Raw genomic sequence first — 23,779 nt, forward strand, 5'->3', positions numbered from 1 at the left:
CTGGTAATTGCCAGCACTCAAGACAATTATGCATTATTCTTACAAGATATATTTTATTACAGTTTGCAGAGATACAACATAAAGAATTTTATCTTAATTTAAATTCTATTATATTTTTAATGTCAAAATTTTCTGGAGATATCTCTTAATAGACACTGGGAAAGAAGTCTATAAACATTCCTGGCCTCTGCAGATCAAAATTTTTGTGCCCTTTCAGGCAAAACAACTGGTTTTACTAGGATACCATATTATTAGTTAGCTTATTGGACCTCTTTAGTTTTTCTTTGGCTTAAATATATTCAGGAGATTAAAGGTACAAATTCACAAGAGCAACCAAGTCAAGATATCTGTCAGTTAAATAACAAGTATGTTCAAATTGAAATCATCTCACTATTGTTTTTATTTCTTAAGTAAAAATGAAAAAAACTAAGTCAACTGATTTAGAAATATTTGCTCTCAATTAACTATAGAATAATTTAGCATATGTGCCAGACTATATGAATTCTATAAACAACTATCATGCTTTAAAAATATTTTGTGTCTTCCATAGTTTCTTAAGTCATTTACTAATATAGAATGTAATAAATACTTGATTGTTTATTATTATGTATTTGAACTAATCTCTGCAGATCCAGAGAGTACTTCACTCATATTTTCAAGAAAGTATTTTTAGGACTTTATTCTAATCAAATTTAATTATTACACACTATATCAGAAGGCTTTGGACTGAATTTTTCTCCTATCCATTGCTCCCACATTTAGTGTCCAGTCCCAACTTCATTTAACCACCTGCCATTTTTTTTTACCAGTATTTGTTTGTGTGTCTTCTCTATTCTGAATCTAGAGACGGTGTCTTATATTCATATTTGTCCCTCTCTTTCATCTTTTAAGACACTCAGTATTTTTAAAAATTAATCAGTATAGGCTTTTTCTAAAAGGAAGAACCAGGAAATAATTTAAGAAACTGAGGTTTTAAAAGATGGTGAAATATGTCCAAGATCATGTATTTTCACATTAATTCAATCTGCATCTTCTGAACACCTACTATGAGCCAGATTTTTACTGAAGGCTTTCATGTACATTTTTCTTATTTCCACTTTAGTTTTACTCTGAAGATTTAGGCACCAAAATGTCATCATTTTATGAGTATTCCTTTGCATCTTCAACTGGTTCTGGAAAAACTATGAACAATACCTGTTGGATGAATAGAGCCTACTTGAGTGGTTCATCTGATAGCACTGAGACGGTTCTTTCTCAAGCTGCAAGAGGTGATGCACTTTAAAAAAAAAAAAAAGAATTATTCTAGACAAGAACACAAATGGATACTGGAAAAATAAGTGGCATTTGCATCTTTTCGATTCCATTCCTTTATATGCTTTTATCAAACTGTTGTTCTTGGGCTATCATACATGGTAGTAGACAAGGGCAAAAGTCAGTAAGCTCTAAGGTTTTCAAGTCTAACATGATAACAATGGAAATAATATTACTATGTCCCTCGGCTCTAAAACAACCCAATCATAGGCGTATTCCTAGAAGGGAAACCATCATAATTACCACACAATTCTGTGTCGTCTTGTCAAGAACAGATTAGATGGAAGAGCCTGGGGTGACTTATCAGATGGTTCCCTTAAGATTTAAAATGACCAATGTGTTGCCAATCTCAGCAAGGCACAGCAGTTAAATGACAGCCCAGATAGTTACCATGGTCTTTGAGCAAAGGATAAAATAATCAATTGAGTGAGCAAGAACGGAGCAGAGCTGAAAAGAAAGTCAGAAATGAGAAGTATCCTGTAGCAGGACATCACAGGTATCCTTCCTGGCAGACCGGCTTTGCCCCCATTTCAGTTCATTTGAAGCTGAAATATACTCTCTCCTCCTGGGTTTCATACATGACTTTTTTCCTTAAAAATACTCATCACCTTTATCCTTTTTTAAAGGAATTCCTTTTTTTTTTTCAATCAGAAATACTCTAGCCAAAATAAACTCATTCATTTAAAAAAAAACTGTCTTTCCTGTATTACATAAATATATAATGTTATCAAGTGTCTTACATTATACAGCTTCAGTTAACCCTGGAAGATTGTTATTCTCTTCATTTTTTATGTTCGATAACATATCTGAGTCCAATTGGACTGATCTGTATAGTTCTTTGGAAAGAAATCTTTCATTAATAGACTTCTGAGTTTTTGATTTCTGGAGCTTTGTGATAGGAAACTTGGCTTCATCTTCAACCAATCAACCTAGATTCTCATTTTGGTAGAATGACTTTTGGGATCCTTTGTTTTCATTTTCTCCACACTTAGTAGAAAGCTGGTTGATTGTAGTAGCATTATAATCATTGTGTCTACTTTGACTTTTTTGGCTATTTTGAGGACTTTTTTTTTTCCATTTAGATACTCAAGCTTTCTATAATTTTCCTCCAAAATTTTTATTTGATATTTGAAATATTTGGTATCTGGTATCATATATCTGAATTAATTTCTCATAACATTTAAATAGGTGATTTCCTTTCAGTAATCTGTTTTCTTGTCAAAAATATAGTTTTCATCTCCGAATCTGAAGCTATAAGTAACTGATTCTAAAGGGGTGGGCATATGTGAATTAATGTTTAGATTTTCTTGCACAAAGTGCTGAAGTTTGCTGCTCAGTTGGCTTAAGCTGTACCTTTGTGTATGGGAGAAACTTTCTCTTGATATTTGAGGTATTAACAGTGCATGCTCAGTGGCAAAAGAGTTTTTGTGAGCCAATAAAAATTTCTGTGAAAGAGAATGTGAAAAGTGGAATTTCAATCTAGGCAACAAAAAGCAATAATTGTCAAGAAAGGTGCCAAGTTGATATTGCAAAGGAAATGAAAAAGGTTTGGGTCCAAGACTCTCAGTACTTTCCAGGCAAGAGTCTGAGAAGGGTATTAGATTTAGATAAGCAAAAGACTTTTAAAAGTGTGTGTGTGTGTGTGTGTGTGTGTGTGTGTGTATGAGAGCTGTTAACATCCTTCAAATGAAAATTGAAATATTCACTATGACTTACAATGAACGTTTCTAACATCTAAGACCATGTTTTGCTACTTGAGGCAAACTCAGAACAATTTATTACCCTGATTTAGCAGGGAAGTCACAAAGCCTGCCATACTTTGATCCAGTGAGACAGTAACTTTTCTTACTGGATATAACTTAAAATAAAATAGTGTATTATTTACATTATAGGGTTTACTTTCTCAACACTTTGATTGCACCAAGTTGTATTTATACCAGTATGCTATTGGAGAGTTATTTTTGCATTTCACACTTCAATTCACCATGAAGATCATTCAAAATAAAACAAAATTATAAAGTACTATAGCATTAACATGATAACTCTTCCTGGAAATCACATCCTATCAGGATGTTTTATTTTGTGATTGACAGAACTTGTCATAGATGATTATTAAGTAACAACAATTTCTTGAGGTGGCTTGTTTTTTAAAGCTTAAGTAGTAGGTGGATGGAAACATAGTTTTTTAATGTGATATATTGGACTCTTGAACCAAAGCTGTACAGTCATTCAAATACAAGTGATAAGAAAAGATTTTAGGTTAGAGTTGAAATTTTGCAAACAACAAGAAATAAGTAAGATTAAACCAGTAATTAAATTTCAGTTCTATTAATACATAAGGACAAGAATTTTTAGTTAGTTCTGAAGTGCATTATCATTGAAAATGGAATTTATTTGCACCAAGGGCATGTGTTTACTTGCAAGTTGAATAAAAATTAGTTGAGTGGGAAATTTAAAAGGAAGCACAGCAAGTGGGAGGAGAGCACTTTTTATATGCTCTCAGGAGACCCAAAAGAAAAAACTCATCCACATTTCTATGAGGAACTGAAGGAAAGAGAAAATAGAACAATTCAAATATTTATAATATATGAGAAAAGAGTCATAAGGAAATAAAAGCCAACATTGAGGGTTATGAAGACTGGGCAGTTAGGGGAGATGAGTTAGTTGTATAGCTAAGCCCCATGGTCAATAAAAGAAGCAGCAGGAGAGAGCAGCTGCGTCTGCTAAGAAAGAACTTTCTAGTACTAGATAGTGTGGGGACCCTGTCTTCATTTTACTCACAACATCATTGTAACATCCCACTGTGGATTTTTATATGGGTCAGAATTGATGGAACTGAATTGATGGAAAAATACACAACAATAAAAATAGAGTCCATTTATCAAGTTCACTAATATTAAAACATCCCCATTCAGCATGATGCCCTGACAACAGTGATCTGAAAAGCTGTAGGTAATTAGAGAAACACCTGAGTAATAAAATATAAGTGGGCTACTGACATCTGAATACCATCATATTTGAGAAACAGTATCATATAAATTCAGAACAATTAACATTTTTTTATTTAATTTCTGGGTTTCATAGCCTGACTAAATGGAGATGGAATCAGAGTCTTGCTTTCCCCTCCTTTTTCATATTGATAACTACTTTTTAATCATTTCACTTCACATCAAGAGGTTTGTCGATATACGGGATGAAGATGATAGAGCAACTGTGAAACTCAAACCAGTTAATGTTTATAGTAGCTAATAATATTGCCAAGAGCTTAGGCAGAAGAAAGATTGAAAAATACTATTCAAATGACATCAGGAGATTATGTGTAGTTTTTAATTATCCATGCAATTGTTGTCTCTCATTACCACATATAATTGAGAAGTACCCATTCGTGACAAGATGATAAGAAGAAAAACTTGTCTTTTGTAAACAAAAGGTACAAAATGGATTCGCTAGGACTCTGAATCCTCTCAGTTTACAGAATTATCCCATTTCTACTGCACAGTGGGTAGGTAAATATCAAGAAACCCAAGGTTTCTGAAAACTGTGATGATTTCCTTCCTTCTATTGGCATGCAGTGTTTTTGAAAATCAAGCAATTGAGTTTGTGAAATTAAAATTTCCTATTACTCTGTGATGGTGAAAATAAAATACTTTGTTATAAAAAGCTTAAAACAATACACTATCTTTGAATATGAAAATACAAACTTCCCTTTACCATACTGCCGGTTCAATCCTGCTCCCTGGAAGTAACTGATTGCTAGGAACAGTTTGGTATGTGACACTTGACAGCATTGTTTCTGTAAATGTAGAATCACAATCATCCTATCTATAGGTAACCTGTTTAAGCAACAGTCACAATTAACTCAATGGTGAATATAATATAGCTTAGGGTTTGTAACTTCCGTCTTTATAATCACTGTGCTTGCCTTCCCCTTGTCAAGTGCATTTTCCCTTAAATTTCAGACTACTTTTACTAATTAAAATCTAATTCCATATTCAGTTCTTAAAATTCTTTTATATCAAAATTCAAGAGTTTTCCTTCCTCTAGCATGCATCATACAAACATATATATCTTATTTTCAGAGAGGGAAGTGTCTGAGGACACTTAAAATGGAAGAAAGAAGAAGCAGCAACCTTCCCTGCCACAGTCTGGCTGGGCACAATTCAGGAGTCACTTGTCAAAAGAAACAAACTTTATTTTTAGAACCACACAAGACAAACAAAACAGCTCCTCAGCAAAAACCTTCAGAGCCCAACTGCCACCACCGGCTTCCCACAAGCCTCTCCACCTCCCCCACTCCTCCTGCTCTTGAGGCTGATTGGCTGGGTCGTGTGGGCAGAGCCAAAAAAAGTCCCCCAATGAGCAGCTCTGTGGTCTGAAAGGGCGGGGAAACAGCCCAATGAGTATCACCGCAGAGGAACCAATTGGTTGGCAGCTAGAAGTTTGCTGGGGCCACTGTGAGCAAATCATCAACTGGCAGCTGGAAGTTTGCTGGCAGCTGGAAGTTTGCTGAGGGCCCCTTCGGCTGTGGCTCTTAACACTTCCCTTTCACTCCTGCCTTCAGCCAGCCCTGTGGGTCTGGAGCCCATGGGAATGAGGCAGGCCAGAGAAAAAGTGGAGGCCAGATCTTTCTTATGAAAGTGAATTCTTCCAGTGATGGGAGACATCCCCCAGCTCACAATAGTTCTGTTTCCATCAGGTCCTCTCCATTGCTGGTGGCCTTCACTGGTATGTGGTTTCTGAGTTTGCCACGCATGTAATTTCTTGAGGTGGATGTTAGCTTCACGCACAGTCCTAGTTGTCTTATATACTCCCAAGGGAGAATAGCCATCTCTCCTTTGGCCCTGACTGGCATCTGTACCTTCTGTGCAGAGCATGGCCTCCCTGAGGCCATGGGACCCTTAAGCATTTTCTGAGCTCCAGGCTCCTATGACACCCGTCTTTCCCAGGAAGCACAGAGTTGGGCATGGGGGTCTGTTGCTTTCATCTTTTCAGGATACAATTTTCCAAAGAACTTTTTTTTTTTTTTTTTTTGCTGCTAGTGGTTACTCTCAAAAGCCTCCACCTACCAAGGCTTTCACAAGATAATATCATCAACTTCAAAATTCATACTTGTCCCCAAGCACAGTCTCATTTTTACAGTCACTTTGTCACTGCTTGTAATGGCTAGTTTGTATTGTCAACTTGATTGGATTAAGAGAAGGGGAGGAGGGGTTGAGAGGCTTCTGGGTATGTCAATGAGGGTGTGTCTAGGAATGTTTGGCAAGTGGGAGACCCTTTCTAAGTGTAGGTGGCACTATCCAATAGGATGGTGGCTTGGATGGAATAAAAGTTGGGAGAACAAGAAAGCAGCAGCAGATGCAAGCTCAATTCTTCTTGAATGGGTTCTTAATTGCTACTGTGAATGCCTGAGGACATCAGGCATTGCTCCTTCATGCTTCCAAAGCAGACTCTGCCAGTGATTCTCCATGGAATTTACATAAGCCTTCAGTCTCAGACTGAGGTAGCACCATTGATTCCTCTTGTTCTGAGGCTCCATCTTCTTGACTGTGCAGCTACTGGTTTCTCCAGCTCTCTAGCCTGCAGGCGGCCATTGTGGACTCTCCAGTTTCTGGTTGTATCAGCCAATCTAATAAATCCCTGTTTTATAATCATACTTTTTATTGATTCTCATCCTATAGAGAACCCTGTCTAATTCACTGCTATTCAGAGTTTGGGTCACAACAGAGAAGCCTCTATTTCACCAGTGGAGTAAACAAGAAGTAGGAAATCACTCCAGTATGTCCAGCCAGTTTCCTGAAACTGCTGTTTCATTTGCCTTTGGAATAAGTGGAATTCAAATCCTCTCAACCGCAAAGAGGAAAGGAGGAACCTCTGACCCCTAACATTTCACCACTGGCACCACATTTTCCACAAAGCCCTGGTCTCTGCTGGTCTCTTCCTTTTTCAGTTCTCTCCTAGCACAGCAGAATGTGGGAAGTTTCTGGGGAAGCTTTGAGGGTAGAAATAGATTTCCAGATTTTTTTCTGTTGCTTCTTAATAATCTCAGAAGAGGAATCTGGCTCTAGTTATCATTGGAACTGCAGTGGGAAATGATACATCCAATACAATGTAGTTCAGATGTAGACACATTCAGACACACCTATAAACAAAGAAGGTACTACACTGGCCACCTTATTGTACAACTTAATATTGTTTGCTTAAAATTTTCTTAATATTTCTTTCAATGTAATACAGTCCCACAACATTCTATTAGTAGAACCAATCCATGCTACTTCCTAGACGGGACATTTAATTACTAGTGGCAGATCCTCCAGATGTGTATTGGTGACTAGGAGTGAGGAGACCTGGAGATTGGAGATATTAATAATAAGGAAACCTGTGTATTTAAAAACCACTATGGGTGGGTTAGGGATGTATCTCAGTTGTAGAGTGGTAGAGTGCTTGCCTACAATGTGCAAGGTACTAGATCCATCCTGAATACTGAAAAACTAAACATAAATCAAAAGAGCAAACACCAGAGTTTGGGGATGCTTATTACTACAGCATCATCTTGCCTATCCAGATGTAATAAAAGCTGCACCATGATTGTTTGTTCCTTGCAATCTGTAATCTGTGTGTGACATTTAGTTTATTTTCAATTATTTAACTCTTTCATTATTTCAATAAATATTACTTTACACTTATTTTCACATATAAATTATTGGGCCAAACTTTAAAATGTTTTAGGAAAGTACTAAATTTTCTCAGACTTTATACTTTTATCTATAGTCTCTGAGTACTTACCCTGGATACTATGACTTTCTGCATTAGGCAAAAGAGTATCTCATTTTAATGCATATTTTATGAATTGTTAATGAAGCTTATTGTTCATTATACATTTGCATTTCTTCTGCAAATTTTCTGTTTATTTTATTTCATTTTTCTATTAAGTTGTTGTCTTGGTCTGTCTGCATTGCTATAACAAAATATTAGAGGCTAGGAAGGTACTTTACAAAATAAAAAGGTTTTGTTTTTCACAGTCCTGTATAACTGTATAGTTCAAACAACATGGTACCAGCATCTGGATAAAAATGGGTTGGGAACTAGCAGTGTGCATAAAGGGCCAAGAATAAAGGGTGGTCTTGCTTTATAACAACCTACTCTTATGGGAACTAACCCACTCTACCAGACCAATATTAATCTATTCTGAGTGTTATGCACTCATGACCAAACCACTCTCTGCTAGGCCCCATCTCTCAAAGGTTCATCACCTTCCACTGCCATACTGGGGACCGGACCTGTATGCAGCACATCTCATGGAGCCACATATCCACGTAGCAATTGTTTCCTTTCTTATAAAATTTATAGAAATTCTTTGAAAGAAATATTTTTGAATTTTGCATATTTTTAAAATTCTAGGTCAATGGAAGCTTTTCCAGAATATATTATCATACAAACCAGGACAGCTCCTCCTAGCTCTAGCCTCCAGCCACTTATTGTGGTAGCAAGGTTTACTGAAGAGGCTAGTGAGAGAGAGAGAGAGAGCACACCAGGGAGTGGATTTTTATTGGGGAACAAAAAATTATGGGAAAATCCCATCCCATGAAGATTAAGGGGGGGCAACATCCCAAGGTCAGAGGCGATGATTGGGTCTTCAGGGTAGTGGTCAGACATCCCTCTGCATGGACAAGCCCTCGGACCTGGAGAAGGGTGGGGAAAGCTCTGACACAGCTGTGCCTAAGCACCTCTCACCCAGCCAGGGAGGTAACTCAAATCACATGCCAGGATGGCCTCCCACATATTCCCTCTTTTTTCTTTTAAAAAGCAGGTGATGATTTACTCTCTGGAGTTGCACTCTCCCTCTGAAGACTCACCATCCTGACAGCCCAGCAGGGCAATCACTGTAGCTACCATCATCAATGGGGTCTTATTTCTTCCTAGGAGTCGAATCATTCTCGAAGTGTGTGCTATCAGCTTTTTTACGTCTTCCCATGAGATCAGCTTTTCAGCTGGGTCTTGCTGGGTCGTCTTCATTCTTCTTTGATATCGCTTCCTTTTCAGTGGAGGCTTCTCCAGGTCGATTTTCAGTCGCTTGAAACTCGGCTCTATCTCCTCCATGTCTGATTGTGCGTTCAGGGACCCAGATAGTATGGAAAGCACCTTCTGTTAAACTTTGTCCTTCTAACAGGGAGCAGCCGAATTAGAATGGCTGGAGCAGGCCCAGTTAAGCACAATCTGTTAAAATTTCCTGGTAATTCCTGGACTTCATTGTCTGACTCCTCTCCCTCAGACTGCGGCCCTTCTGTGGGCCCTTCCCTGTAGCCATCTTGACCCTGACCTTCCCCTTGACAATTTTTATATGGTCATATCCATCACTGTTTTTCTTGTGCGTTTCATGTCATGCTTCAGAAGGCAACTCGTGAAAGGTTTATGTATGTGTGTGTGTGTGTGTGTGTGTGTGTGTGTGTGTATATAATCAGAAGTCCAACATAGGTTGCACATAGAACTATCTGGGGAGTTTTTTGTCTGTTTGTTTTAGTATTGATATTCTGGTCTGATCCCCAGATATCCTTATTTAATTGGTCTAAGAGGGCCTGAACATTTTTGAAATCATTAGCACACATCTGTGAAACCAAACTGAGAATCAGAGGTCTAGATTATTTTATTATTTAAAATTTGCTATATGCATTTCAAGGATTACTAAAACCATCTGATATGGTATAACTACAAAGTTACTTCCTGATGTTTAACTATATCTTATAAGAAGAACAAAATATAAGCAATTTGAATCTCACTCCTAAATATAAACTTTCGATGTTTCCCATCATTAAACTCCAATAAATCAAGTAGGAATAGAAAATAGAAAGTTCCCACAGACTTATAAGAGCATACTGTATCCATTATATAAATTTAATAATCTCAGAATGCTACATTTTCAAACGATAAAGAACTTGTTTTTGCATTGATCAAATGTTTAAAGTATGAGATTAAAGAATTGAAGTAGAATCACCCCCTTAAGTACTTTAAAGTAAAAATAAAAAGTGTATTTTCATGCCTAGTTGATGCCGTCTGGTACACTACTTGTACTGTATGGTTTATAAAAATTGTGCAAATATCACACTTTGGGGGTTAAAAAAGGAGCTTTATTGGGAATATGAACATAGGCCAACAATCAATAGCAGAACAGAAGTCACAAGTTCCCTAGGTCCCCTTTTGATCTCACAAAGAGGTTACTGAGGGCATTGTTGGGTCAACAATGTGGCTCTTTGTTCTAGTTAGAAAAAAAAATCCCTTTTTTTTCAGGGTAGAAATGTGGGAAATATATTTATTTATGGAGTAAAAACCAGACTGGTTTAAAGAAGCCTAGATTTTGGATGGCAGTTAAGAAAAGTGCTGTGCAGGCTAGCTCCCCAGCACGTTTTGACTGATGAGATGTTTCAGTCTTTCTGATGTGTGGAAGAAATCACCAGAGCTATGAGAAGTAGAGATGTATCCCTGACACTGCCACAACTCAGATTTCAGCTAGGCCATGAGGCAGGCAATCTAGAACAAGCTGACAAGGTCATTTATACATGTTCATGTTCCTTTTATAAGAAGGCAGATTTTATTTTTTAATGTAAAGACAGGAATACTACTAAGCAGGAACATTGGATACTAAATGTTAATGTATTTATTAAAGATTTTAATATATCATAATGCTATTGTTTATTTTGTTAGGATAAAACTCAATGCAAAAATATCACTGTCTATACTATATAGAGTATTACTGAAATTAATACATATTATGAATTTAAACATACATCTGTAGTTTCTACCAAGGCAAATAGTGATGCTAAAACAGCAAACAGGAAACCTGAACTTGAATAAAATTTTGTTTCACTGCATCAGTATTATATTGATCTAAAATTTTACTTTTCTGTAGGTATTTAAGTTGTATAAACTCAAATTAATACTAATTCATATAGTTAAAGAACTGAAAATGGCTAAAGCTCTTTAATGGTTCATCTAGTAATATGAAAATACCTTTCATTGAAAAGGTGAGAGTAAGAGATGCTAAATTGAATGAAATGATTTATAAGTGGTGTAGATGATTATAATAGAGCTCCCAAATTTGTTGAAACAATAATATAAAACAGAATGATATATTGAGAGAAATATATTATTTATTTTGTAAGTAAAAATAATTTTATATCAAATTTACCAAATATTTCTGATGTATAATTATTATATTGCATAGCATTCTGTATTTGTAAAAATAATAATATTTTGAGTCATTTATTTCTACAAACTGATACTTAATAACATTTATTGCTCCTTGCTTATTAAATGAATTATATATGTCTACTACATGTGCAAGGGGCTACTATTCAGTGCTAAAAATGAATGTGTATTGATATTCACCAATGTCTATTGATACACACCAACATGTATAAATTTTAAGAGATTTATGCTGACTAAAACACAAATCATAATTCTAGACAAAATATGTTTTTATTTATATAAAATCCCCAAATTTCATTTTTCTAGGATTCTAGAAAGGCAAATCTACACTGAAAACAAGTCAGTAATTTCAAAGATCAATTCCTGGGGGAAGAAATTATTGTAAAACAGCACAAGGGAATTGTAGAGATGATTGAATTGTTCTCTATCTTCATTGTAATGGTAGTTACACGACTATGTTTGTCATGATCATTTAATTGTACAATTGGAATGTAATTTTATGATTTTAAAATGCACTTTAATGTATGCAAATAATACAATTGCTTAACATGTAAATTTTCGTTTTTAGAATTATGAATGGGATTGAAGATGTTGTATCCGGTGGGCCATTCACATTTCTTAGTGAATTGTTTTATTATCTCTTTTGTCTATTTGGCTCCTACTCTTAATGATTTTAAAAAACAAAGAAATTTATTTAAAATATTGACCCATAATACGTAACATATAATTTATTACTTGTAAAAATTATTATGAATAGGACTTTGATATATGATTTTCTTGCTTTTATTTTTTTAATATTTATTTTTATCATTTATAATTTCTAACTTTTAACTAGATTTCCTTGTATGGTTGCCAAAGTTAGCAAATAAAATATGGGACAGTTTGTTAAGTATAATTTTCAGATAAATAGCTAATGATATTTTAGTATATATTGCATAGGCATGCTTATATTAAAATCTTTCTTGTTTATCAGAAAATCTATTTAACTATGTATCCTATATTTATCAAGCAATCCTACTATTTCTTGCTTGCTGATAAATGAATGGCCAATAATTGTTTTCCAAAGATTTGATCAGATGTGCCACCATTACAATTTTTAATATCTACTCTTTCTCTACTGATTTAAAATTCCAAATTTATCAAAAAAGAAAATACTATTTATCCAATGCATATATTTTTGTTTCTGAGCTTTCAGATTGGCTAATATTATTAAGGAATATTCTATCTATCCAGATGCACTCTACTCTTTTCAAAAGATTTCTTTTAAAATATTTTTTAAAAATATTAAAGTTGAATAGCTTTTCTTACATACATTAATTTGAAAAAAATCATCAACATCAAATTGCATATTAAAAATTTGGAATTCTTTAACAGTTATTTAATTCTTTTTTATAATATTGATTATAAATTTAGAGGTTATTTTCTTCTACCAAATTAATACATATTTTGTTTTGAGATTACTGTGGTCTCTTTAGACCCTTGTCTTTTTATAACTAGTATTATTTTCCATTTGGTAGACTTTTAAGAGTATAAGAATGCATTTTCTGTGTAGCTGAAAAATATAAAGTGCTCATGAATAAAACCTTCTGTAATTAGTCTAATTCTCTATGAAATTAATTGGTTTTTGGAATCATTTTTTAGAGTTAGAAATTTCTTATATTGGTACTACCTAATCTAAGTTTCCTATTTTATAAGTCTTTTTAGTAGTTTTTCCTCCATGGAAACATCATATTCTGAATTTTTTACCATATAGAATAGTACATTGTATTCTCTTACAATAATATTTATTCTACCTTCAATTTACACATATTCATGTTATCTCTCCTAACTTTGACTTTTGAATATTTTTTGACTATTATTTAACTAATTTACTTAAAAAGCCCTTGCAGTTAACAAATCTAGTTTATAGTTTTACTACATTTATAATTCTTTATCTCTCATGTTTATTAGATTACTTGTCTTTGTTTTCCAAAAGCTTGGTTGTAGAGCTTCTGATTTTCAGCATTTATTGAAATCTCTAAGGTCACATATGTGATCATTTATTGTAAGTAATAAATGGATACTGTAAAAACTTTATTCTTTTATTGGAAAGTTAAAAGTCATGGATAGAATTATGAAAATAATCCTTAATAACTAATTAACTCAATTTGGCTATTTGATTTATTTTTATAGTCATTCATTAAATATAAAACAAGCTATATTCAAATTTTTAATCTTTGAGTTAAGTTTATGATTCTTTGTACATATGTCAATGACATGTAATACACTGTTAAATAAACTTGATTATCAAGTTATAATTATTTTATTATCAAATCATTTTTACTTCAGATACTACTTTGATTTATATTTTGACTTCTACTTTTCACTAAAAGTCTTTGGAGGTATATACTTGTCCATTTATTTTGATGTTTTGATTCTTTGTGATACTAGAATTTGTCCAAAAGTCTTTGGGGGGGGTGTATACTTATTGTACATTTATTTTGACACTTTTATTTTTTGTGCTAGTAGAATTTGTCTAAATCTTAGTGCTATTTAATGGTGCACTTAAGTAATTTAAATTTATTGCTACATCTCACTGTATTAGTTTGTCTTCTATATATTAAATTTTGGTTTTCTGAGGCTTGGAATTGTGTAGTTTTCTGAAAATCTTCAAATAATTTTCTACTGTTTGGAAATTGCCTTCCAAAAGCCCATGCCCTGGAGGCTTTGTCCCTAGCCTGGCCCTATTGTGAGTGGTGAAACTTTTTAGAGGCAGGGCCCACTTGAGAGTCTTTGAGTAGCATGGCAATATGCCCTTGGAGGAGATATTGGAACCCTTTCAGTCTTATTCTTTTCTTCCTGGGCACCATTAGGTGAGCATCTTCCTGTGCCAACCACTGCTACTATGATGCACTGCCTTGCCACAGACCTAGGAGCAGCTAGTTATGATAATTTAAATTTTAAACTGATTATCTTTGGTATTTTGTTTCAATAATGGAAAACTGACTAACCCAGACCAGTAGAAATTCTGTTCCATAAATCGTGCTAAATAAATATCAAATAAATCATGCTCAGTCTCTTCATTTCCTAGTATTCAATGTATTACGATCCTAGATCCTAGTTCATGCATCAAAATACTTCTGAAAATTCTTCCAATTTATAATTTCATATTGTTTTAATAGCAATTAGTTTATGAAATAAACATATTTATAATTATGTATAAATTATTAAAATGAAGTGCCAGCTTCTCAGAGTGCTTTACAGAATAGTGCAGAAACTTAATTTACTTTTAACAGTGTAATCTTTAAATTTTTCTAAAATTGTTGACCTAATCACACTCATTTGAAACAAATAAAAAGAATCATTACTATGCATTCAAAAAATTATCTCAGCAAGCTGTTGACAGGAATTTCAAGGGGGCATATTTCTTTTTGAGTTAATTAAAAAGCATATGTTCTGCTAGAAACCCAATATTTTGGAAGTTTTGACACATTTATTTCATGTTCATTTAAAACTTAATCCTTAAACTAAAATTATTTTCACAGTTAATTAAGAGGGTACATACAGAGTTATTCTGAATTGCATATATTAAACGTTACACTTCCAGGCATTGTGGATATAATAAAAATGTACTTCCACGAAGCACTTGATTGAAAGAACAGTGGGAATAAAATAGGAACTGTAGGACATTTTTCAATCAGTGAAAGGACTGGAAATAGACCAACAGATTGGCATGAAGACAGCAAGACCTCAATTTGCTTTATTATTTGGTGAAAGTCACTTATGCTTTTTAAGCTGAGAAAATTATAATATATAAAATAGGGATATATATGTAATACATTTGAAGCTTCTGGGATATGAAAATAAAATTATGAATTTAAAAAAAACCTAAGATTGTGCCACTGCTAAGTAAATATTATGACTAGGAATAAAGTCCACAGCAGAATGACCAAAACCTTAAGGGACAAGAGAGAAGTCATGAGTATTTTACTCACATAAACCTCAAATATCCTCAAATGAACTTACAAAAGGTCTCATGAAGTAATATTAGTCCCACACCCAAGTCCCAGTGTTTCTGCCACATTCTTAAGGTTTTCTAAATAATAGGCTTTTTCTTGACTATGGCTATGACTTTGGGGCTAATTCTTCCATTTATTTTTCAGGCTTAAGCGTGAATAAAAATGCCACCTTCCTTTTTCCTCTTGAGTTATTGAAAACAGAGAAATTTTCAAATTTTCTAGACTGAGAAAATAAAACACAGCTAAAAAAATAGTATAAATAAAAATTAAATTACACCAATTTTCAAATTCTAATGTGGAGGACTCATCTCATTGTCTCTGACAAGAAAATTTTATTTTCAAGTGTACAGGTTTTCTTATTCATATCATTTTCACTTGTATATTCTCCTGGAGATGGCCAAAATATGAGTTGGTCAGACTGATGCCTATTCTTAAGATATTATGGGCAAAAAAAAAAAAAAATATTATGGGCCAGAGTACGTTCTTGATTAACTCATATTTAGAAATCCAACAGTAGAGCCTTCTGCAAATCAATGTGTAAATCAATGCTTAAATGATGTTATTAGTGGTCACTCATGAAAATGCCACCAACAAATCATATTTATATAGGATGAACAATATTTTATATTCTAAAAGTGTAACATTACTACTATATTGTCTTATCTTTTTGTGATTACAATTTATATCATTTCTAAACTGTATTATTATGGGGCTGGGAGCTTCCAGGAAACTAGGCAGCACAAAGATCCCTCTTCAAACCTAGATACTTGGATCAAGTCAGAAAGATTACAGTCATCTCACTCGGAGTAACAGGAATAAGTTTACTGAAGGGATAGAAAAAGAGAAAGGGAACACTCTCAAGGGAGAGAGTGGGTCCTCTTGGAGGGGAGAGGGATAGTGCCTCTTCTGTATTCCACTTTTATTGGTGATTTGAGAGAAGCTTACAGAGAGTCCCACACACGTCGACTGTTGACTTCTTACCAGGATGACATAAAACTTTCAACAAAGTTCCCACTGCCTGACAACTCGAAGTCACGTTGGCCCATGCTGACTAGTTCTAATTGGATTCTTAACCATAATTTTTTTACAGATTTTTATGGGTAGGGGTAATTATTATTTTGTTCCCTAGTTCCAGGATCTGTTCTGTGAAATGGGTCACAACAGTCTCCCCCTTCAGGGTAACTTGAGTTCCTCTTATGGATATTATTGCAGGCCTGCATTTTTCCTGCAGATAACAGAGAGTTTGCTCAGAAATGTAACATATTCTGTCCAGGTAAGCCAGGTAAGACTGCAGGTAAATTGCTTCTTGGGAAAAAAAAAGTATGTGGGGGTCAACACAGTAGGTATATTTTATAGAAGTATTCCCTTACCTTCATGTTCCCACCATTTGCATCTGTCAAGTCCCCTAAGCTTCAAAATCTGAAGATTTTTTCATACTCAGTTCTTAATAAAAAATAATTTATGGTTTACATTTGTTACAGAACAAGTTCTGCCCACCAAGTTGAAGTGACAAGTGGAGGTCTCTGCCCACCAGTTCTTGCAATCTTACCTGGAGAATTTCAAGTGAATCACACAGAGCAGCAGGCAGGAGTTTATTAGAAGAGAAAGTAAAAGGAATAAAGGGACACTCTCAAGGGGAAAAAAAGAGAGAGAGATAGAATACCTCATTGTTCTCCAGTTTTATTGGGAGTCTGGGAGTCCTAGGAAGTTTCCAAAGAGTCCTGCCCAGGTCTACCTCTCAACTTTTGACTGACAGTAGGATTGTATTAGACTCTCAGTTCCCCATTGAATAGGCTTTTACCTCATGGAGGGTAGAGTTTACTATTACTGTGACATGGTAAAGATCCAAAACTCACTTGGGGTCACCTTGGCCTATGCTGACCAGTTTTAATTGGAACTTGTTCTTATAGATATTAAGGTTGGTGAGATTTTCTTATAATTATCCTGTTCTTCTGAATCCTGGAATATGGTCTGTTTAAAGGTAACAGAAAGATGTGAGCATTGAGAGCATGAGGTTAAGGGGATAATTCTACAAACTGGATCAGCTGTGCTTACCCTCAACATGCTTTCTTTTAGAAAGCAACTTACCTGCAGCCCTGCCTGAAGTCAATAGGATATGTTATATTCCTCAGCAAACAACTTCTTATGGGAAGGAGAAATTCCAACCCAAAAAGCTTCTCTCTGCCAATAAGAAATACAAGTTATCCTGGAGGAAAGCATGTGACAAGGATTTTGTGACTTATAAGAACAAGTCTAATTAGAACCAGTCAAACTAGGACAAAATGACTCAGAGTTTCCTTGGATCTTCCACCTGTCTTTCCTCCATGGAATATGACCATGCTCTGCGGGGACTCTCAAAGGTGACTTGAAAGACTGATGCAATCCTGCTGTCAATCAAAAGTCAAGAAGTGGATCTGGGCAGGAGTGTCTGAAAACTTCCCTGGGACCCCCCAAAAAATCAGAGGCCATAATGGGCATGGCATACCTCTTCTTTCTAAGAGGATCCTCTTTCTCCCTTGAGAACATTCCTTTTTACCTTTTTTATCTATCCCTTCTAATAAATTCGTAAACTCAGGCCTGCTACTATGTGCACTGCTGCATCTGTTTTTTTTTTTTTTTTTTTTTTTTCAGTGTGACCACAACAACTGGTTAGAAAAGAATATCTGTGGTCAGTTTGACTCTGCTGAAGAACTTGCTCTGTAACAGTCACAAAGCCCTCCTTCAGTGTAACTTGTGTTCTTACCAGTAGAGAGGAAGAAGTCTTTATTCCTGAAATTTTGCAGATAGCAAGTTGTTTGTTGAGTAATGTAATATATCCTATCAACTTAAGCCAGGCTGGGCCAAAGTGGCCTTAGATTAAATTTTTTTTTTTTTTTTTTTTTAAAAGAAAGCATGTGGTGGTTTTGGGAGGGGGAAATCAGCACAGTGGACACAGTATATAGAATTATCCCCATAATCTCATGTTCCCATTGTTTATGTGGATCTGTTACCTATCACATTGAGTTTTTAGTGTAATAACACATCCTCTATTATCCTATTCTATCATTCTATTGTCATTGAATATAGAGACGAGAAAAGTATCCCAACCATAAAAATGAAAAATATTTTATGTTATTCTAGGTAAAATTTCCTCTCAAGAAAAATGTAATAATTTTGAGACAGGCTAAAAATATAAAAGAAATATCTCTAATAACATAGTGATGACAGTGAATCAGAAGTAATAAATCATATTTTTCTAGACATATTGTTATCAGGCACTCCATCCAGAGGTTTGACTCTGGGAGTTCCATAGGCCAGATTTAGCCACCTACTGACAGGTGAAGTAAGTGGGAAAAAATATAGAAAAAAAATGAATTTATTCACAGTTTGGCCAAACCAGGAATACAGCTATTCTGCATTCCCAGAACCCCACAGAAGTTTAATAGGGGAATAACAAACAAGCATTGTTGCAGGAGGCACAGAGATATGCATATGTATATTCAGTTAGGCTTGTGGGCCAGAGGTAATTCTGATTCTGAAAGTCCTACTGACATCCTCCTGGCACCAGGGACAGGGGCTTTGGTGGTGGCAGTAATTTTCCTTCAGCTTTTCTTCTCAGCATGAGATTGTTGCCTATAGGAAGAAAAGATGGAGAAATAAAGAAAAGGTTAGCAGAACAGTGGCTGGATCTCTCAAAATTTTCAATTTTAAAGGAGCAGCTGTTACAGTGGGAAGACAGCTGTTACAATACCTCAAATTATAGTAGAATGAATATGTAATTTATTTTTCTTCATAATGTGGGAGAACTTTTAAAAGTGTTTTTAAATGAAATGATGATAGTAATTTGAAGGAGATAAAATAGAGTGTTGTATAATGAAAGCAAAATGTTTCAATTGTCATATTTGTATGAAATTTAAAGATTCTTAAAACATTATCAAATAAATGTGCACTTACTCCAAAAGACTCTCTGCACTTGAACTTTTATAGATTTACAAACTGTATTATTATCATCATCTCAATTTTTCTTTTCAGAGATAGATCCAAGTTTCTCCTTTGCCTAATCTCAAAACTTTCTTCTTTTTTCTCTAAATTCCTCTGCAACAGTGTATTAGAAATGAATGAGAGCTTCAAAAGCCTCTTTTCCTAGTATTATCCATTTACTTTCATTTCATGGCCAGAGTCCTCATATTTTTCCTTAGGATGAGAATGTAAAATGACTACTCTGAATCCTAAATTTTTCATGTATAAAATTTGAGACAAAGCAGGTCTTCCTGCTTGTGTTGTAATTACCTTATAAAAGAAGTACAACGCAGCAGGATGCTGGTTGTTTTCATGCTAAACTCAGTCCTATGGGATATTTTCGGGATAAAGCACAGCTGCTATAGCCAAGAAAATGTTAAAAAAGGACTTTTTATATAAATCTTTATTGAGGAAGAAAATAAATTGTGTTCCATAATTATTAAAATGAGACTGCTTCAAACATGGATAACTAGCCTCAGTTCAAGAGGAAATTACTGAGAAACAAATATTCATATGTTTAGTCAATGCAACTTTACTCAAATATTAGCTTTTAAAATGATTTAAACCATCTAAAATATTTCAAAGTAGCAATAAGATGGTTTAATTTAGTTTGGTAATTCATATGAGTTTAAATACAATCTTGTATTTATTTTTATAATATTAATGGTTCTAATTAACTCTAAAGAAAAAATACTTACATAAATCAAATAAATTATGTAGAGTTCTAAAACTATTTGATGATGGTTAACAAATTTATTTGAGTACATACCAATTAACATTTTCTTTAAAACAATTTTCTTCTTCCATTACAATTATTTTTTGCAGTTTATAAAACACTAAAATTTAATTTTCTTTTTCAATTAAATTTTATAATTTGTTAAAAAAACAGTACATTCCATTTTTAATACTTTAATAAAAGTTATTTTTAAAATGCGGTAGTTATTCTAATGTTGAATCTTTTGGTTTTAGAATTTCATGTTGTATACTTATTTTATTTACTCTCTTGTTGTCACCTAATTGCTTACTATAAACTGAATGTGTTAGGAAGATTATTGAGGTTTTTATATGAGCAATCTATCTTGGATGGGATTGATAGTTTAGATAGGCATAGAATGAATACTAGGTTAAAAAAATTTCCCTCATAATTTTAAAGATATTTCAGCAGTCTTTTACTTTTGAAATTGATTATTTTTTTTATTTATTTTTTTTTTGTCTATGCTTACTTTGAATATTTGTCTGATCTCTGGGGTTGTATGATGTAAGCATGGATGTGTGTGTATATCTGTTATTTGCTACTCTGGTAACTCATTTTTCTCTGTTTAGCTATAGTGTTCAGAAATCTCACAACAGTATATGTTAGTACCAGTCTTTTGGAAAATAAACATAACCTTTCAATCTAAATCTTACATTTGTCATAGGTAAGATTTGTTTCTTAAAGAACTTCTCATATTTTTCAAATTTTTATTCATTTTTTTTATTTATATATGACAACAAAATGCATTAAAATTTTTATTACACATATAGAGCACAATTTTTCATATCTCTGGTTGTATACACAGTATATTCATACCAATTCATGTCCTCATACCTATACTTTGGATAATAATGATCATCACATTTCACCATCAAAAACTTCTCATTTTTACGGTTTAAGATTTACCAAAAAGTTGCAAAAATACTGGAGAGAATTCTCATACAGCACACACCTGGACCACCCTGTTATTAACATCAAAAGTTAGCATTCTATCCAGGATCCAACATAACAATTTGTTGTTATATGTCCTAAGCTTCTTTCTGGGCTGCAAAATTTCGGATACTTTCCTTGTTTTTGCTGATCTGGACAATTTGGGTGAGTACTGTTGAAATGCTTTGTGTAATGCACTTTAATTGGGATTTGTCTGTTGTTTTTCTCATGATCAAATCAGGGCTATTGTTTTTTGGAAGAAGAAAAAGAAGGCAAAATGTTATTTTTACCATATCATACCAAGGATACATAATATCAACATGACATGTCACTGTTGATGTTGACATATATCATTTAATGTAGTGAATACCAAGTTTGTTCATTGATACATTTTTTCCCTATCCACTCTTAAAGAGTCAGTATGAGTCTTCCACACATAAAGTGTGGGGAGAAAACTGCTGGATTACATGTGTGTGCCACCATGCCTGGCCCTGATTGATAATTTAAACAATGTTATTCAATATTACACATTTCAAGCTTGCACAACAGTCAATGGTTTATTGTTATCATAAACAATTGTATTTATGTATATTAAAAGTCAGTGTTCTTTTATTTAAGGAGTAGATTAAGAGTGAAATGGTTAATATGAATACATAGTTTTGTGGCACAAACACCAGACAAGATATAACAAAGAATAAAGATTTCTAATATGCAGAAGAAAAGTTTTAGGAAACTAATGTGTGTTTTGGACACACTGAAAGTTTGTTCAGACAGCTCTAACGTGTGTCTTCAACTAATTTATCCAGAGAGGCTATAATGTTTCTATGCGTCTTTCACAGGTTCTCTAGAAACTTTAATTCAATAGACAGGCTTGTGGCACATAATTGTTTATCACTACTCACAGACAATTTATAAATGCACCTAAGTGTAATGAGTGTGTTGCCAAAGTATTAAAAAAATGTTAGGTTGATAAGTCTTATGTGATCAGAAATTCTTAAATAAAATAGTACAAAACCTTAAGAAAAATAAATAAAGTGTGGGGAGAGATGTTCCACTTCTTGTTGTGCATAAACAATTTGTCTACTCTTCTCATTTACTCAGTAGATTTCCTCTCAATTATTTATTTTTAATAGGTGTTTTATAGATATACACAAAGGCAGAATTCACTGAGGCATATTTATACATATACATAGTGTAATTTTGTCAAATTCATTCCACATTTCCTCCCATTACCTGTCCCTCCTCCTTACCCTTCAATCTCCTTCTTCTACTTCACTGAACTTCTTTCTTTCTTTCTTTCTTTCTTTCTTTCTCTCTCTCTCTCTCTCTCTCTCTCTCTCTCTCTCTCTCTCTCTCTCTTTCTTTCTTTCTTTCTTTCTTTCTTTCCTATCTGCCTTTTCCCTTAAATGTGCCCTAGTTTATGTATATGAGAGAAAACATTCAACCCTTGATTTTCTGAATCTGGTTTATTTCACTTTGCATGCTGTTTTCCAGTCCTGTCTATTTACAGGCAAATGTTATGATTTCATTATTCTTTAAGGCTGAGAAAACTCCATTGTGTGTGTGTGTGTGTGTGTGTATATATATATATATAAATTTTCTTAATCCATCCATCTATAGAGGGGCACCTGGGCTGGTTACATTTCTTAGCTATTGGAAGTTGCACTGCTATAAACATCAGTGGGATCTAAGTAGTTTTTTGGATAAATAACTGAAGAGCAGGATATCTGGGTCACATGACAGAAATCTATTAGTAGATTCCCAAGAATTCTCTATATACTGTTTTCCAGAATGGTTGTATTAATCTGCAGTCCCACCAACATCCTCAATACCAACTAGAATACAATACTTACCTGTTTTTTCTTTCTTGTCTGTATTTTTAGAACTTTTTCCCAAATCACTTAAATCAGCACTTTTCTGCATCCTTGGTGAGGTTGTTCCATATACTTGTATAAACAGTGTCTGAAAAACATAAACACAAACATTTGTATTTGTCACAATCTGAATTCCATTTTCAGATTCCCCAATCCCCATAATGATTCTTTTTAAAATTTTACACATTTTGTTTTACCCTTTAAACTCTCAAGTTCAGTGAATTTTGAAAATGGATAGTGTCATGTATCCATCCTAACAAGATTATCAGAATAATTTTGCCACCTTAAAATACACCCTGTATTTCATTTATTCTTCCCTCCACCTTGAGCCTCTAGCCACCATAGACTTTTTTTTATACCTATATAGTTTTGTCTTTTTCAGTATATCACATAAATGGATTCATACAATGTGTATTTCTTTCTCACTGGATTCTTATACATAATATTATGTATGCACGATTCATCTTTGTGTTTGCAAATCTGATAGAACATTATTTTTAATCCTGAATAGTAAGTACTCCATTGTATACATGTGTAAGAATTTGCTTATCCATTCACCTTTTCTACTGGTCAACTTTCCATCACTGACAAAATACCTAAGAAAAACTACTTAAAAAGGATAAAAGATTTTGGCTCATGATTTTGGAGATTTTAGTCCATGATACTTGGCTTCATTGTTCCTGGGCCATGTGGAGGCACAGAATCTTTAATCT

This window comes from Callospermophilus lateralis, chromosome 1 (assembly GCF_048772815.1).
Source record: "Callospermophilus lateralis isolate mCalLat2 chromosome 1, mCalLat2.hap1, whole genome shotgun sequence".
In the NCBI taxonomy this organism is placed as follows: domain Eukaryota; kingdom Metazoa; phylum Chordata; class Mammalia; order Rodentia; family Sciuridae; genus Callospermophilus; species Callospermophilus lateralis.